Raw genomic sequence first — 15,366 nt, 5'->3', positions numbered from 1 at the left:
AGGTGAGCTCCAGTTATGCTGAATATTTGTCTGAGGTCTCTCTAAGCAGTATTCATGTAGGGATGGCAAAGGGAACACGGTATTTCTATTTCCATTGTTTCAGGAGCTGAGGGGGTGAATCTTGCTCATCATCCAGGGATGGAGCTGCTCCTTGCTCCTGCTGTTCCAGAGCTTTTAGGAGCACAAAATCATTTTACGTGAACTTGAGGCCCTTTTGGCTTCTTTAAACTTCCTACGAGAACAGAAGAGGCAGGCGGCGGGCCTTCCTTCAGTGCTACATGGATAAAAGTAAATCGCTCCATTCGACGGCTTTGCCAGCACGGACACTTATCACACACAGAATGCAGAAAACCTGGCATCTCTAAAAGCAGAAATATTGCCTAGACCGGTACTTTAAATAAAATTATTATCCTGAGGGAGAACAACTCGCGGCGGGCAGGGCCTGAGGGGCCGGGGCCCGGCGGGGCCGCCAGGGGGCGCTGTGCGCCCGCGCGGGAAACCGGGAATGGATCCGGGCGGGAATCCGGGATGGATCCGGGCGGGAATCCGGGATGGAGCCGGGCGGGAAACCGGGATGGATCCGGGCGGGAATACCGGGAATGGAGCCGGGCGGGAATACCGGGAATGGAGCCGGGCGGGAATACCGGGAATGGAGCCGGGCGGGAATCCGGGATGGAGCCGGGCGGGAAACCGGGATGGAGCCGGGCGGGAATACCGGGATGGAGCCGGGCGGGAATCCGGGATGGATCCGGGCGGGAAACCGGGATGGAGCCGGGCGGGAATCCGGGATGGAGCCGGGCGGGAAACCGGGATGGAGCCGGGCGGGAAACCGGGATAGAGTCGGGCGGGAAACCGGGATGGAGCCGGGCGGGAAACTGGGATGGAGCCGGGCGGGAATCCGGGATGGAGCCGGGCGGGAATACCGGGATGGATCCGGGCGGGAATACCGGGAATGGATCCGGGCGGGAAACCCGGGAATGGATCCGGGCGGGAAACCCGGGAATGGAGCCGGGCGGGAAACCGGGATGGATCCGGGCGGGAATACCGGGATGGATCCGGGCGGGAAACCGGGAGGGAAACCGGGATGGAGCCGGGAGGGAAATCGGGATGGATCCCGGTGGTAATCCCGGGAGGAATCCGGGCGGGAATACCGGGATAGATCCGGGCGGGAATCCCGGGAGGGATCCCGGCGGGAATCCTGGGATGGACCAGGGCAGGAAACCCAGGATGGATCTCGGGTGGGAATCCCAGGATGGATCTCGGGTGGAAATCCTAGGATGGATCCCGGTGAGAATCCTGGGATGGATCTGGGCAGGAATCCAGGGGTAGATCCTGGCAGGAATAACGGGGCGCATCCGGGCGGGAGAGAGTAGGAATCTCGGGATGGATCCACCCTCTGGAGCCTTCCTTGGGTGCTGTTTGTGACACCCACCTAATTAGGAAAGTGTGTGGAATTCCTCCTTTAGTTTCCATTGAAGCTGTCCTGTGCTTCCTTCTCTTCAGGCTGGGAAGTAAGCCTTTAACTGGCAGATCACTTATTGATTACTCTTACAAATCCAGCATATATACATATATATATATACATATACATATATACATACATATATATATATATATATATACATACATACATATATATATATACATATATATACATATATATACATATATATACATATATATATATACATAGATACATACCTATACACACACACACACACACACACACACACACATATATATATGTATGTATGTGAGTGTGTATACATGGTTTATATATCTGTCCTTTATCTCCTTCTGCAGACGTGCCTATATGAATCAAAGGAATATTGCTATATGTAATTATAAGCACACACACAACTGTGTATTTTACCATGAAATAAATGGTGAATGAAAGGTGAAGCAGCTTTTTCTTCTGAAGAACGTAGGTAAACATCATTCTTTCTGTATCTCAGTTCAGTGTTGGAGTGAAGCTGACTTAGCACAGACCAGCTGCCCACAATGAAAAGCCTGCTCAGTTGGTGTGGGTTGTGTTAGCCAAAACTGGGAGCTAGAATTGAAGCACAGTGGTTGGGTATACAGTTTTATTCTGTTCAAACTTTCATCTCCCAATAATCTTGTCCAGCTAAGCAGTACAAGAATGGTATTTCTTGCATAAGGAATAATACTACTGCTGAGAGGGTACCAGAAGTAATAAGAGAAATAAATAATGGTTTGATGGAGGTTTGTTTGTTTGCTTAGTGGTGTTGATTTGATTCTTTGGTTTTCACCTTCCTGATAAAGATTAGTAAATATGTTTCCCTCATTATGTAAAGACTACTTATCTGATTTGTCTTGATTTAATATTGCTTTTTTTATTTTTTAAGAGAGAGTTATGAAGACTCCTTTATGAACTACTTGTACTGGATATTTTTTTTTAAGAGATACAGATTAGTTAGGTTTGTTATCTAATTTAATACCTCCCAAATGAATTGGGTGGATATCATAGCAAGTAATGCAGATGGGAAAATGGATTGGCCCACAGGTCAACTAAAAAGAAAAGGTAATGAGAGATTAATATAATCTGAGGTATTGTATGAGTGGGTTGTGGGGATAGAAAACACCACCCAGAAACGCATCTAGAAAACTGCTCTTCAAAAGGTACTTTGTTCCTACTTAAGACAAAGTTTAATCCATTAACAAGACACTTGAAAATATTTCTAAGAAATCAGATATAAAAGCTAAAAATATATTATGTTTTCAGTAGCAAACAGAAAGGGCATTATTCATCATTGATAATAAGATGAGTTTTCCTACAAAGGGTAGATGATGCACAGCACAGATTTTTTTATGTTTGCTTTTAAATATTAAGATAAAGTTTATTGTGTGTGAGAAACAGTAAAGTTCCTGAAAATAGAAATTTTATTCCCTATCTCTCTCATCCCTTGGCTCCTAACATCAATGTAATGTAAAAAAAAGAAAAAACTGCACTTTTTGTCATTCTTCTTTTCTCACCTGTACCTCTGTTACACTTAGTTAGAATTTACAGAAATCCCATCCAGAAAGAAGCTCTAAAAGTAAATAATTTATATAATGGAATTTTGATCATAAAAAGTGATGATCTATATTATATCATTTTTATCAAGGAACTTTTAAACTTTAAATTCCATGGTATTACACCCCTCTTGAAAGGCAGAAAGGAGGCTTTGAGTTCAGAAAAGTCTCAATGAGTGAACTACTATACTGCTACTACTACTACTACCACATGGAAACCAGTTACTGACTGAAATGATATCCAGAAATCACCTGAGGGGCAGTTGCAAAGTTCTGCAGAATACCTGTGGTATTCTTATCATGTTCGGGTATTGAAAAATGCTGGGAAAAAACAACATTGATTGCATGAAATATGAATTTGAGGTTATTGAATAGTCTGTCATATCAGCTTTGTGCTGTAGTTTGATCAGCATAAAGCAAGGAAGTCTTGCAGAATATCATGGAGATATGATAAGGACTGTAATTTTAGATTTACATCCCTATTTTTAAAATGAAAGTGTATAGCATCCCCTATGTGCTCTTATATATGTGTTTTATAGAACATAGTTTGGTGTTTCAACCCTTTTGGTGCCTATCTTTTAGCCATGATGTATTTTTGTATAAAATGATATTTGGCAAATCATTTTTGCACAGAAAAAATAAAATCTGATTGTATGATGAGGAAGCTGTCCTGAGTTCAATCCTATAAATGGTTTCAACAGGCTTGCCTAATTTCAGCTCCATCTCAATTTATCTTTTTCATTTTTCTCAGCAAACTTCTTTCAACCTTTAGTTTGAAGAAGCACCTTTGAATGACAAGGTGAGAAGTCTGTCAAACGGTGGGAAATAATTGTGAATATATATATTTTTAACAAGGGCTGAAGACTATTCTGGAAAAAATGGTGTTCAAAGGCTGGTTATATTATACCTTTGTAATACTTTTGGAGAGGTCATACTGTTGGATGAAATGTCTTGCTGAAAAAATCTTAGCTATTTTCCATCTTCATTCCTTTAATGGGAAAAAAAATAAAGTGAGAAAATTGCATGTCTCTGTTAAACAGAAGGAAGGGTTATCCCAGAATTTTGCATTTTTCATCTCATCATGTGAGCACCTTGTTTAGTGCAGGAATAAACAGAGTCACGTTAAAGTTGTTGTGAGCTTGAACCTCTGACAGTGCTCATTTTATCAACAAAGACAAATGAAGGAGCAGAAATTGTACTATGGCCTCTACTATTTCATCATTGTCAACCTTAAATACAATCATTCACTGCTGATAGATTTTTCTCCTTCCTTCTCCCACTAATCCTAAACTGTCAGAATCCCTCTTGATATGGTCCAGACCCCCAGTAGCAGTGATTAAAATAGGAGGAATTAAATTACCTTTTTCAATCTCTCTCAATAAATATCATATTTTCAGAGAAGGAGCTCTGAAATATCCTCTTTCTTGTTGCAGATGCTATTTCATTAGAAAGAGATGAAAGTAAATAGTAGAGTGGTTTGACATTAAGATTGTTTGGAAACCAGTGATTATTGGCATCACACATGCTCTTGAAAGACTGAATACTGAAAAAAGAGGAAACTTTATCAGTGGAAGTTGGTTTTCTGCAGAGAGGTCCACAAAAAATATCCTGTAGAAAGATAGACACGCTTAGATAGTGCCAGGTTCTGATTCATGTTACTGATAACTGCATTGACAGATTGATCTAATGACCCCAAGGAACTACCTAAGGTGCAGAACAGCTCCTTACCATAAAGGTAAAAAAAAATTTTTTTTTTTTCAATTTTTCCTGTGAAATAATTATTTGGACTAATTTTTAAAAGTTAATTATTTTCTAAAGGGAAAAACTGATTGACTTTGGATAAATAATCTTGTGGATAAAAAGTTCACAGTTTGCCAGATGAAAATATGCCAGTTCAAAATTGCATGATCCAAACAGGTGTTACATATTGGTATTTAGTGACATAGGTCACTAAATACTCTTTAGTTACATAGGTCAGGTCACATTCAGGATGAGACACATTAAATTAGACAAATCAGATTTCAAAAGTATTTGTTTATCCTACCCTTGCAAAACAGGACGTGAGTACCCATCAGACTACTCATGTCTTGTATGAAATAAGGAAGACAGAATCCAAGGATAACGATGTATTTAAACAAAAAAGAACTTAGAGAAATGTAATATATGAAAAGCACAATAAAATTAGTTTGAAAGTTTGCAACCTTTGCAGATGTAAAGGAAGGATAAAATTATCATCTATGGGCTTTCTTATGATTTATGAGCATCATAAAATGATCATCTAAGACTGCATAAGATACTATCACAAATTCTGACTAAACAATATAGAAGCATGATGTACAATCTAATTAGTCATTTTAAAAAACATTTAGATTATTTTTTTCTTTGGAAGCTAAAGAGTATGATAGTAAAAGAAGTACCCACAAATTATGTTTTATTCATATTCTATTTAACTAAGTTAAAAAATTACCTGTAGCTCTTTTTGGTCTTAATTTTTTATGAAGCTTTATATTTATAAAACTTAAAATGTTGTTTCATGCCAGACTCCAGAAATAAGATCAAGAACAGACAGGAGCACAAGAGTCCTGCCAAGCTTTGCTGAACCTGTTTCAAGGAAGACAAGAACTGAAGTTACTGAAACTTTGCTGTAAGCATTTCCAGAGGTAAAGCAAATTAGTGGTGACATTCACCTGCCAGCCTGGAAGGCTCATAAGGCTGCACACCTCATAAATCCTTTTAAAGCTCTGGTTTGGGGGTTTAAGTGGAACTTAAGTGATGCATAGGCCAAGAACAAGGGTGTGAATTTTGCTTTAATGACTTGCATGTCAATAGGGTTAGGCTGGTATGAGAAGAGTAAAGAATAGCTCAGAAGACCTGTGCCACTGCAGCTATGTTCTTTAACAGTGTTATTTTGCTGAGCACCTATATTAAAAAATAGATTTCCCCTCCACAGGATATACAAAAATATCTAAAGGGTACTTATAACATCAGAAGACTCTTCAGATTTTGGATTTTATTATTAACTCAGAGCATAAATTGACTTTGAGTGTGAATAAAATTTCCATTTTCAATAGCCTTTATGGATTTTCATAATTTAAAAATTAGTGTTCTTACATACTTCCTGCAGGTTAGTGCAACCTTTTTTTAAACCTCCAGAACAGCAGCAGCCTCACTTCAGAAAGCTGGATCCTCAGCTCTGAAATTATTTAATAACAGAATTTTATTGCACATTTTGACACCAGCCTAGGATTTCCAGGGTGCAATAAAAGGGATTAAAAAAGTTTATATAGTTTTATTATATATATATATATACATTTATATACATTTTTATATATATATATATATATATATATATATATATATATTTTTTTTTTTTTTTTTTTTTTTAGTCTATAGAAGAGAAGACTGAGAGGGGATCTCATCAATGCATATAAATGTCTCAAAGGTGCTTGTCAAGAGCGTGGTCCCAGACTCTTTTTAGCTGTGCCCAAAAACAGGATGAGGGACAATGGCATGAAATAAAACACAAGAAGTTCTACCACAACAAGAGGAAGAACTTTTTGACATAGAGGGTGGCAGAGCTCTGGAAGAGGCAGCCCAGGGAGGTCATGGATTCTCCCTCTCTGGGGACATTCAAACCCACCTGGACACATTCTTCTGTCACCTGCTCTGAGTGACACTGCCTTGTCAGAGGGGTTGGACCAGATGATCTCCAGAGACTCCTCTCAACCCTATAAATTCCATGATTCATGCAGAGCAATGTTGTTAAAGAAACAGAAGTAGAAACAGGAGGTACCTTAGGTCACAGAAACAATTAAATGAAACAGGTAAATTTACTAGACCCCAAGCCCCAGCCTGATATTTAATTATGGCTGAGAATTTTGTCTCATGCTATGCTGGTCATTACTACAATGGGAAAATATTCTCTTAATCTTTCTGAGGCAAGCCTTGGGGAATACGGGATGAAAGGCTGAGTGTCAAACTGAATCAGGAATCAAAGATACTGCTTCTTCTGAAAAGAATAATGAAGTGTTTCAAGATGCAAGTTTTCAGGTTTTGTTGAAATGTAAAGAAACAGAACTGTCTTTTCTCATCTGGGATGGGCTGCTTAAAGTCAAGGGTTGTTTTTAGTCCCCATTTTTATTAATCCAGGGATTTCTATAAAAATATATTTAATTCTGTTGAATCATTATCCAGATGGAACTACCAGTATGGTACATGAAACAGTTTAGCTAATTGAAATATTCTGAAAATAAGGATGGATTGTTTTATATGCTAACTCTCCCTCACAGTTATCTCTGTGGACTTAGTTAAGCAGTACAAGAAAAGGAGAGACAGTGCACATTTTGATCCATGTCATGTGAAGAGGGAGATTTCTCCAAACCTTTTGTGTTTGATCAGTCTGTCATCACCCCAGGTAAGCCAAGCTCCTTGTGCCCAACCAGCCTGTCATCATCCCCTTTTGGGGACACTTCAGTGAGCAGCCCCCTGAATAGGAGAGTAGTTTGACTGACTTGTTCAGAGACACACACAGAATAGAAAAGATCTCCCCTCCCTGGGTCTCCATGCTTTCATTTGAGTTTTTTCCCCCTGCCAACAACTGCTAACTCCCTTGAAGGACTCACACTGATGGCTCATGGAATTCTCATTATTAATAACACTGTGACAGTTTGAGAATTGCTGGTGGCAGTATCTGATTGCAAAAATGTATTCAAAGCAATACACAGCTTTGAATAGCTCTCATCCCTAACAAAAGCTCACTCCAGGTAATCATTCAGTGCTCCTAGAGGATGGTTCTTACCCAGCAGGCAGCCCTGTGAGGGAGAAGACAAATTCAGCTCGATCCCAGAAGTTATGATGGAGTCTAGTCTGACTTCCACCCACTCCTAAGTCACTTTTATTCTGTTTTTGATCACATGCAGCTTGAGTGACTCTAGTCACACATAATGCTCAGTGAGGTGTGGTTGTACGGTGAAGGCAGGTAACTTTGGGATGGAGATGTGCATCAGTGGTGCTTTTATCTCCCTTGGTTCAGGGTTCATAAGCTCCCTTGGTTCATAAGCTGCTCTGTGGCTTATGAGCTAAAAGGTAGCATGGAGTTCACATCTCTGCAAGGATTTCAACAGAGCCTGGCCATGGTGTCTCCACTCTGCTCCACCCCTCAGCATGTATTGTGTGGGGGAAGTTGGGCATGTTGGCCACTTTCTATCCAGGGAGTAGCAGCCAAATTTCACTCTAAAACTTCTGTACTGTTATAACTGTGTCTATAACTTTCCATTTTTGGTTCATTTTACCCCCAGCTTTTTTTTATCCACAATCCATTTAAGGTATTTGTTGATGATAAAAACAAAAGCAAATGAGGGGTAAGAACTTTTCTGAATGAGTAGGTTTCAAAAGAATTGTTTAAAACTATTGCCTTTGGATCATTAAAATTCACTATAGATAGCTAGAGATAATTAACACTGATAATTCCTTTTGCATGTTTGTACAGCAGAAGGCAGGAAGAGATCAGAGTTTGGAGTGATCCATTCACTCATGGTGTTATGCCCAGTTAGGAAGGTTGTTTGGATGCGAATTCATGGAGAGTAACTGGAGGAGGAAAGTAGTTGACAGAATTACAAGATACTCATCCTTCTGTCTGTTGCAAAGGGGACAAATGAGTTGCTGAACATGTAAAAAAATTTGTAATGAGAGAGAAGAAAAGAGAAGTTAGAGGTATTACGGCACTTGAGAATAGAAATGTTGTTTTCCTTCATTGGGAAAAATACACCCTATCACAGCTTTATGTCCATTGCACATCATATACAACATCACAATAAATATGTCCAACAGAGCCTGACTTCAAAATATTACACATCAACTGAAAAGATTGCAGAATAAATGTGTTTTCCTTAAATGACTGTGTTGTTTAACAGTTTTCCTCTCTACAAATGTGATTTATAAGATTTTTTTTCATATACATTAATCCTGTTACCTGTAAAATTGATGTGTGTCCTATGATGCTATAAATGGATAAAGAAAGGGAGTTTTGTAGCACAAATATTGTGAGGAGAAAACATGACAAAGAGATGAAGTGTCAGAAAAATCCAATTTTGATTTAGAGAGATCAGTCTGACTTTATATTGCAGATGGGGAACTAGAAAGTGTTCTGGGAATGTGAGATGCTTCTGAACTACAAATTTACATCCATGTTTTATAACCCATAAATTTATAAGGATTTTGACATGCCAATGTTCGATAAGTGAGATAGATTTTCTTTGGATTGTTGGGTGGGGAGTAGAAAATTTCATCAAAACTGTACTTTTGCACAGTAAAAATGGGAATGATGTTGTATTGTGTCAGGAATAAACAAAATCCACTCGGCTGTGAGCTTTCATAAATATTCTGATCTTATTCCTGCCCATCCATATCACATTGCCTTTGATTCTGCTTACATGTTTGGTTTTGTTTCTTCCCCCAAGGGAAGAAAAAAGGAGGCTGCAATGTTCATGCCTATTGATCTCCTTGCTGGATCATTCCAGAGAAATTTTCTATATGTAGCTCTGCTGGATGCTAAGCATCCTTGCCAACCCTAAACACCTACAAAAGGTGGTGCTAGGACACTGAAACCCTACAACACATTAAATAAAAGTCACTAGAATTTGGGCTAAATAAGCCAGAGAATGCCTATAGAGTGTAACTGAGTGTGCCACAAAGACAGTACTGCCTTACAAGCAGGTGAAAACACGCTGAAATGGAACAGAAAACTACCTTAAAACTGCCTTTTAAGGAAAGATACCCTAGAGCTTGGATGTTTCCACCCCTGCTTAGCCGTTGAAATATAAAAATATAAGACACTATTGATTTTGAGTGGCATGGTTGTTGAAGTTTTTGGAGTTGTTGTTTGGTTGGTTGGGGGTTTTGTTTGTTTTTCTTTTTTTGAGGGAAAGCAGATTTTTGAAAAAGAATGTATTGTCTTAAACTTTTGTCTCCAAGTGTACTTAACTTTTTTAAATCTTTTTTTTTTTTTTTGTAGTATATTCTGGGTAAAGACATGAAGCCAGTATTTCCTAAGTTATTTCAATAGAGTGAGTACTCTAGAAATAAGTGTAAAAAAAGAAGTTATTTCCCATTTCACTGCTGTCTCTGAGTTTGAGTTGTGCATATCACAGGGTTCAAAGGTACAAGAAGAAACCTTGCTCAAATCTCTTTTCCTTATCTCTGAAACCCTTCTCCTCTGGAGCCCATGAACGCAACCACTGTAACTTAGATCAGGAAAATTATTCCACAAAAAAGATTTCCATCCAAGTAATTTATTATTTTCCCTCATGTCCCATCAACAATTTCACTCTGGATGAAAAGATGAACACATTTTCTTCAATCCTGAGTAAAAGAAAACTGTATGCCATCGTTTGAATGTGACAGAGTTTTTGTTGAAGAGGGCTTCATGCAAAAGACAATGCATAAAGCAGAAAATAATTATACTTGTAGTTGCACATAAAGAGAGTCCAGTTAATAGTTAATGACAATATTGCACATTTCTTTGTTCTTTTTGTGTCAAGTGCTGCAAAACTAATTACAAATGCTGTAATAATGTTATAGCTTGTGTGCCATTTGTGCCTTATGGTTTTCAAGGAGTTAGACAGTGCAAGAGGGTTGAACAGCAAATAGGTTTTCTTATCAAAAGAAAGCAAATATCTGCATGATAGTATTTTCATTGTGTCTTTTTTTCTGAAAGAAACTGCTTGAGTACACATTAAAAACAACAGTTAAATGAGAGCTATGGAATGTTACCACATTCTGTTATTGTCTAAGAAGAAAATAATACATTAAATGTAATTGATTGCTGCTAAAAAGTCTGTTTTCCTATGAACAAATGCCTGAAAATAAGTTGACTTTTCCCTCACACAAGACTCAGGTGGTCTCACAATTTTTCTTGCATTCCAAATACTGGAGTAGTTCTCCAAATGGCATAAATCCTCCTAGGTCCCTGGCTGTCAGCAGATCTACAACTGTGGATAGCAGCTGGGATAGACTTTCCCCTGTAGAAGTCAGAGGAATTCACACCTTCCCCACTCATTCTCAGTCACTAATAGCTGATTAATCTAGTTAAAATTTTCCCACATTATTTTTTTTTAATATCCAGCATTAAGGAACATTAAAAGAGTTTAAAGAAGAAAAAGTGTAATGGAAAGATAATGGAATCTAATGGAAAAGAACACTTTTCTCTCCACTGAGATAGTATTTGGTGTGCAGAAATATGCTTGTCTTCTTGGAGAGGATCTTCAGGGATTTTTTTGATTAGGTGGTGCACAGGTTATCTTCACCTCCCAGTCATAAACAGCAAGGAGAAAAGGAAGGGTGGAGGTGGAAGAGAGGGGAAAGGTGACTTGAGAGACAAGGCATCAGAGAAGGGTCATGAAGCAGACTTGAGGGATTAGTCAGGGAAGGAGATTTAATGGTGAAGGAGGAAGAGAGGTGTCACAATAGGAGGCAGAAACAGAATTGTGAGATGTACTGCAGTGTTATAAAGGGGAATGGAAGTAAGAAGAAGAGGCTCTAGAAGGTATGGATGGAGCAAAGTCAGAAGGATTTCTGGATAGATGGTAGTAGCTTAAGGGGAGGGATCAAAAAATGTTTTTCAAAGAACAGATAGTTAAGAAAAAATATTGCCTTTATTTGCACATTTATGCAATTTATGCAATAACATTTTCAGATGCCATTTTCCTTTCCATCTGCATTTTTTTAATTCCACTGAGGAACATTTGAATTTCATGTCCTTGACATTCTGGTTTCTGTGTTTACAGAAGAAGGAAAGTAACATTGTTTGGACTGCTATTATTTCTTGAACATTACAACAAAGAAAAGTTAACTTCACTGTGAAACTTTTCAAAGTGACACAGTTTAGCACATTCCTTTCTAATATTTGTTATTCCTAATGATTCCTATTATGTGGGGCTATTTGTGCCTGCTTTATTTATTGTACTAGGAAATATTTCAGCTTTAAAGAGACCAGCACTTCATTCAGCTGACTCTGGGTTTTACCTAATGATCCAATAAGTTGGTGTGTGTTTGATGGGTACATATTGTGTTTCAGGTCTCAGTGGGAAGTTGCCAAGACTTTTATTGAGTGGTAATATTTTCTTCTTGCTGGTTTTGGATTTCTCTGAGGATCAGCAGTTAACACAGTGTTTTCTCCTATAATTAGATTAAAGTGCCAGTGATTTGTTTTTCCTTCATTCAATTTTTTTAATTAGGTCATTCCTTAAAAGGTTATCTTAATATAGTAAATGCACTACATCTATGAATGAGGCAAGCTGAATGATGCATGGGTTTTTGCTTTTAGGGCTCTATACAAAAGACTTTTAGAAAATTCTCATTCTGGCAGAATAACGATAAACTGCAAGTTACAGACTTTTCCTCGCAAGTGCTAAGCTTGCTTGTAAGCAGTACCAAAAAATCACAGATATAGAAAGAAAATCCCTAATCTTTTGAGCTCAGAGGCTGATCTCTAGCAGCCTTTTTCCTGTGTTGGTGAGCAATTTTATGTTGGCTTATGTTAGTTAAGGATCTACCCTAGGAGGCTGTGCAAGTAACCATTTCAGATTTAGTTTTCACTGTTGTTACTTCAATCTGTGAGCTCCAGTCATAAATAGCAAGAAAATTTTGGTTGGTATATTTTTGTACTCTAGTAATGGATTTTGAATTATTTGGTTATGTGGTTGTGACTCAGTGGGGTTTATTGAAAAATTAGTTAGTGAAAGCTTGAAAAACTTTTAGGCTTAGACTAGGCTGCAATTTGTTATTGGTTTGGTTGTTTGCAGATCCACTTCAATTGTCAAGTTTTCTCTCTCTAACAGTTTAAAGAAATGACTGCAGATTGAGAAAATAAACACCCAGCCTTCAATAAACAGCCTTTAATAAACAACATGGATTATGTCCTAGTTCACAGAATTATAGAAGAAGCAGTTTATAGACAGTTTATCTTCTGTAAAACTGAATTACTACAGGATTTTGATTATATTGTAACATAAAGTTGTCTTTTAAAAAAAAATCTTCATGAAAGATTAATTTTAAATGCATTTTTGTTTGGGTGTATATAGTATAAAAAACTATCTAACAGAGAAATTGCAATACAGATAATATTTAAAATTTTGTCTTGTAATGTGCCTTTGAAAACTAGGCTAGGAATTCACACGCTGATACCTGTAGTCTTTATTAGCTCAGTTATCCAGTAGACCTGAGCAGCAGATTCATGGAGAGCTAAAACACAGAGAATGAAAAGCTCATATACAATAAACTACTAATTGATCAAATAGAAAAAAAGATAAAATTTGTGATGGTAAACCCTTCAGTGCATACTAAAGAGTTTCATAATTTTTGATTATAACGGATCTAGTTTTGAGACTATTATCAAATTCTGGCGGATTTTGACGCTTCATTTAGTGTAATATTCGTAAAGCCATATAAATAGCATTGTAGTATTAGTTTTAAATATTTTATTTATGCACTATTTCCTTCAGGCACCTGTGGAGTTTGTAGAGTCGTGGTGCCAACCAGCCTTTCATACCCTTATTGTCTCACCACAATGCCCCTGACAGAAACCCCTGAAGTGGTTTTCCTCAAAGCAGTGGCTCTGTGACTGGAAGCCCTCCCTTGGGATTGGGATTCTCCCCAAGGACACTTCTCATGACTGAGTGCCTCCCATCCTCCCACTCCCCCATGCTTGGGTCAGTGGCCATTTTTTCTGCCGCGTGGGGTGATCCTTCAATCTTTTGGGTGAAACAAACAATGTTCCTGACTGGCAACACTGAACCTATACCCTATAAAATGTCACTGGAACATTGCCACGGTTAACCCACTGTTTGTTAGTTATGGCCATCCATTTTGGATGTGAATTACAGTTGATCAGAGTTTGTTATCTACATTAGGTTGTTCTTGTTTACCTCCATGATAGCAGTGAGCAGTGGAACAAAAGAGGAGATGCTAGGATATTTTCCCAGAGTAGCAAGGATCACAGCCAGAATTACTCTGGTTTCTTCTGCACCTGTCCTTGGATTTCAAGGCCACTCTTGAGAGATGTTTCATTCTTATATTTCATTCTTGTATGCTTTGACTCATGTAGACATGTGCATGGAAACCTTGACACTAGGTGAAAATTTCAGCCTTCTACTGGGTGGAATTTTAAGGGATATTTTAAATCTTGGTCTCTTGTCTTGGAATTTTTTTGTAGGATTTGATTTTCCTTTTTTATTCAAACCATTCAGTATTTGTAATGCTCTGAGTAACTTGCATACAGGCACATAGAAACAATGTGATTGCTTACACAGCAAAATTTTCATTGGTGAGAGAGAGTGATACAGTGAAGAATAAAGACATGAAAAAAAATTATATTTTTTATCTGTATTCTAGTACAGGAATGCTTTTACTGTTTTGTTTAATGATGAATTTACTGTATCAGTCTTAAATTAATAAATTTCTTTGCTAAGTACATACAGCTCTGAAGACAAGGAAAAGTGCTCTCAGTCTTGACCAAGTGGAAACAGGTGAAGTTGAAACCTCTCTCGCTCATCGTCCATCCAGCGTGACCAATTAAAGCATTCTATCCATCTATTTAGCATACCAAATTCAATCAAGCTATTTAATTAGTTGATGTTGCTATTAATTACATAGCAAGCATTGATAGGATGTTAAATGCTGTATGAAGATGAAAAGGAAAGACAGGATTCCTTCCTTAAGATAATCTAAGAGAGTCACAGAGACTTCACTTACATATATGGCCAGCTCCAGAGGAAGGCTCACCTTAACAACAGCCTGAGAATTTAATTTGTTTTATTTATGTAGTGGGTGTTGTGGTGACACAGAATTGATGACTGATCGTGCTGGAACCTGGATATGTAACCTCAAAAGGGTGCACGAGACAGGCTTTAGAGCTGATATGCAAAGATGTCTGAAGGGAAGAGGGAAGCAGAGGAGAATTTTGTCTCTATTAGACAGAATCCATTAGAAATTTACAGCTTCTAGACTAAATTGTGACCTCTATAGCTTGTTTTTATGTGACAATGTTTGCTTGAAGGGGCAGGAGGGTCTCCTTTCTGTAGGAGAGAACAGAAATATTTGAAGCTTGCAAATGATTTTGCTTGAGTGTATTAGAGTACAGCTGTGTTGTTTCCTGGGACTGTCAGAGAGCCACTTCATGGATGCTTTTGGTTGTGTGTGTCAGAAATTAGAGCTTAAGATAATGATATTTCTTTAACTGGTCTTCCCTTAGATTCCCTGTAAACACTGATGTGCATGTATACTTCCAGAGATGTTTCAGCCACGTGCGTACCCAAACTCAAAACAAAAAGAAACAAA

At 38.2% G+C, this 15,366-nt stretch overlaps 1 long non-coding RNA gene across 1 annotated transcript; it reads left to right on the top strand.

The window, feature by feature from the left end:
- The first annotated feature begins 315 nt into the window (after positions 1–315).
- On the top strand, positions 316–3,829 carry LOC110475177 (uncharacterized). The gene is made up of 3 exons (XR_013341739.1): positions 316–388; positions 1,804–1,928; positions 3,785–3,829. It is a non-coding gene; the product is annotated as an uncharacterized LOC110475177 (long non-coding RNA).
- Positions 3,830–15,366: the final 11,537 nt, after the last annotated feature.

Source organism: Lonchura striata, chromosome 2, assembly GCF_046129695.1.
Source record: "Lonchura striata isolate bLonStr1 chromosome 2, bLonStr1.mat, whole genome shotgun sequence".
Lineage (NCBI taxonomy): Eukaryota > Metazoa > Chordata > Aves > Passeriformes > Estrildidae > Lonchura > Lonchura striata.
This window is presented reverse-complemented; position numbering and strand designations above follow the sequence as displayed.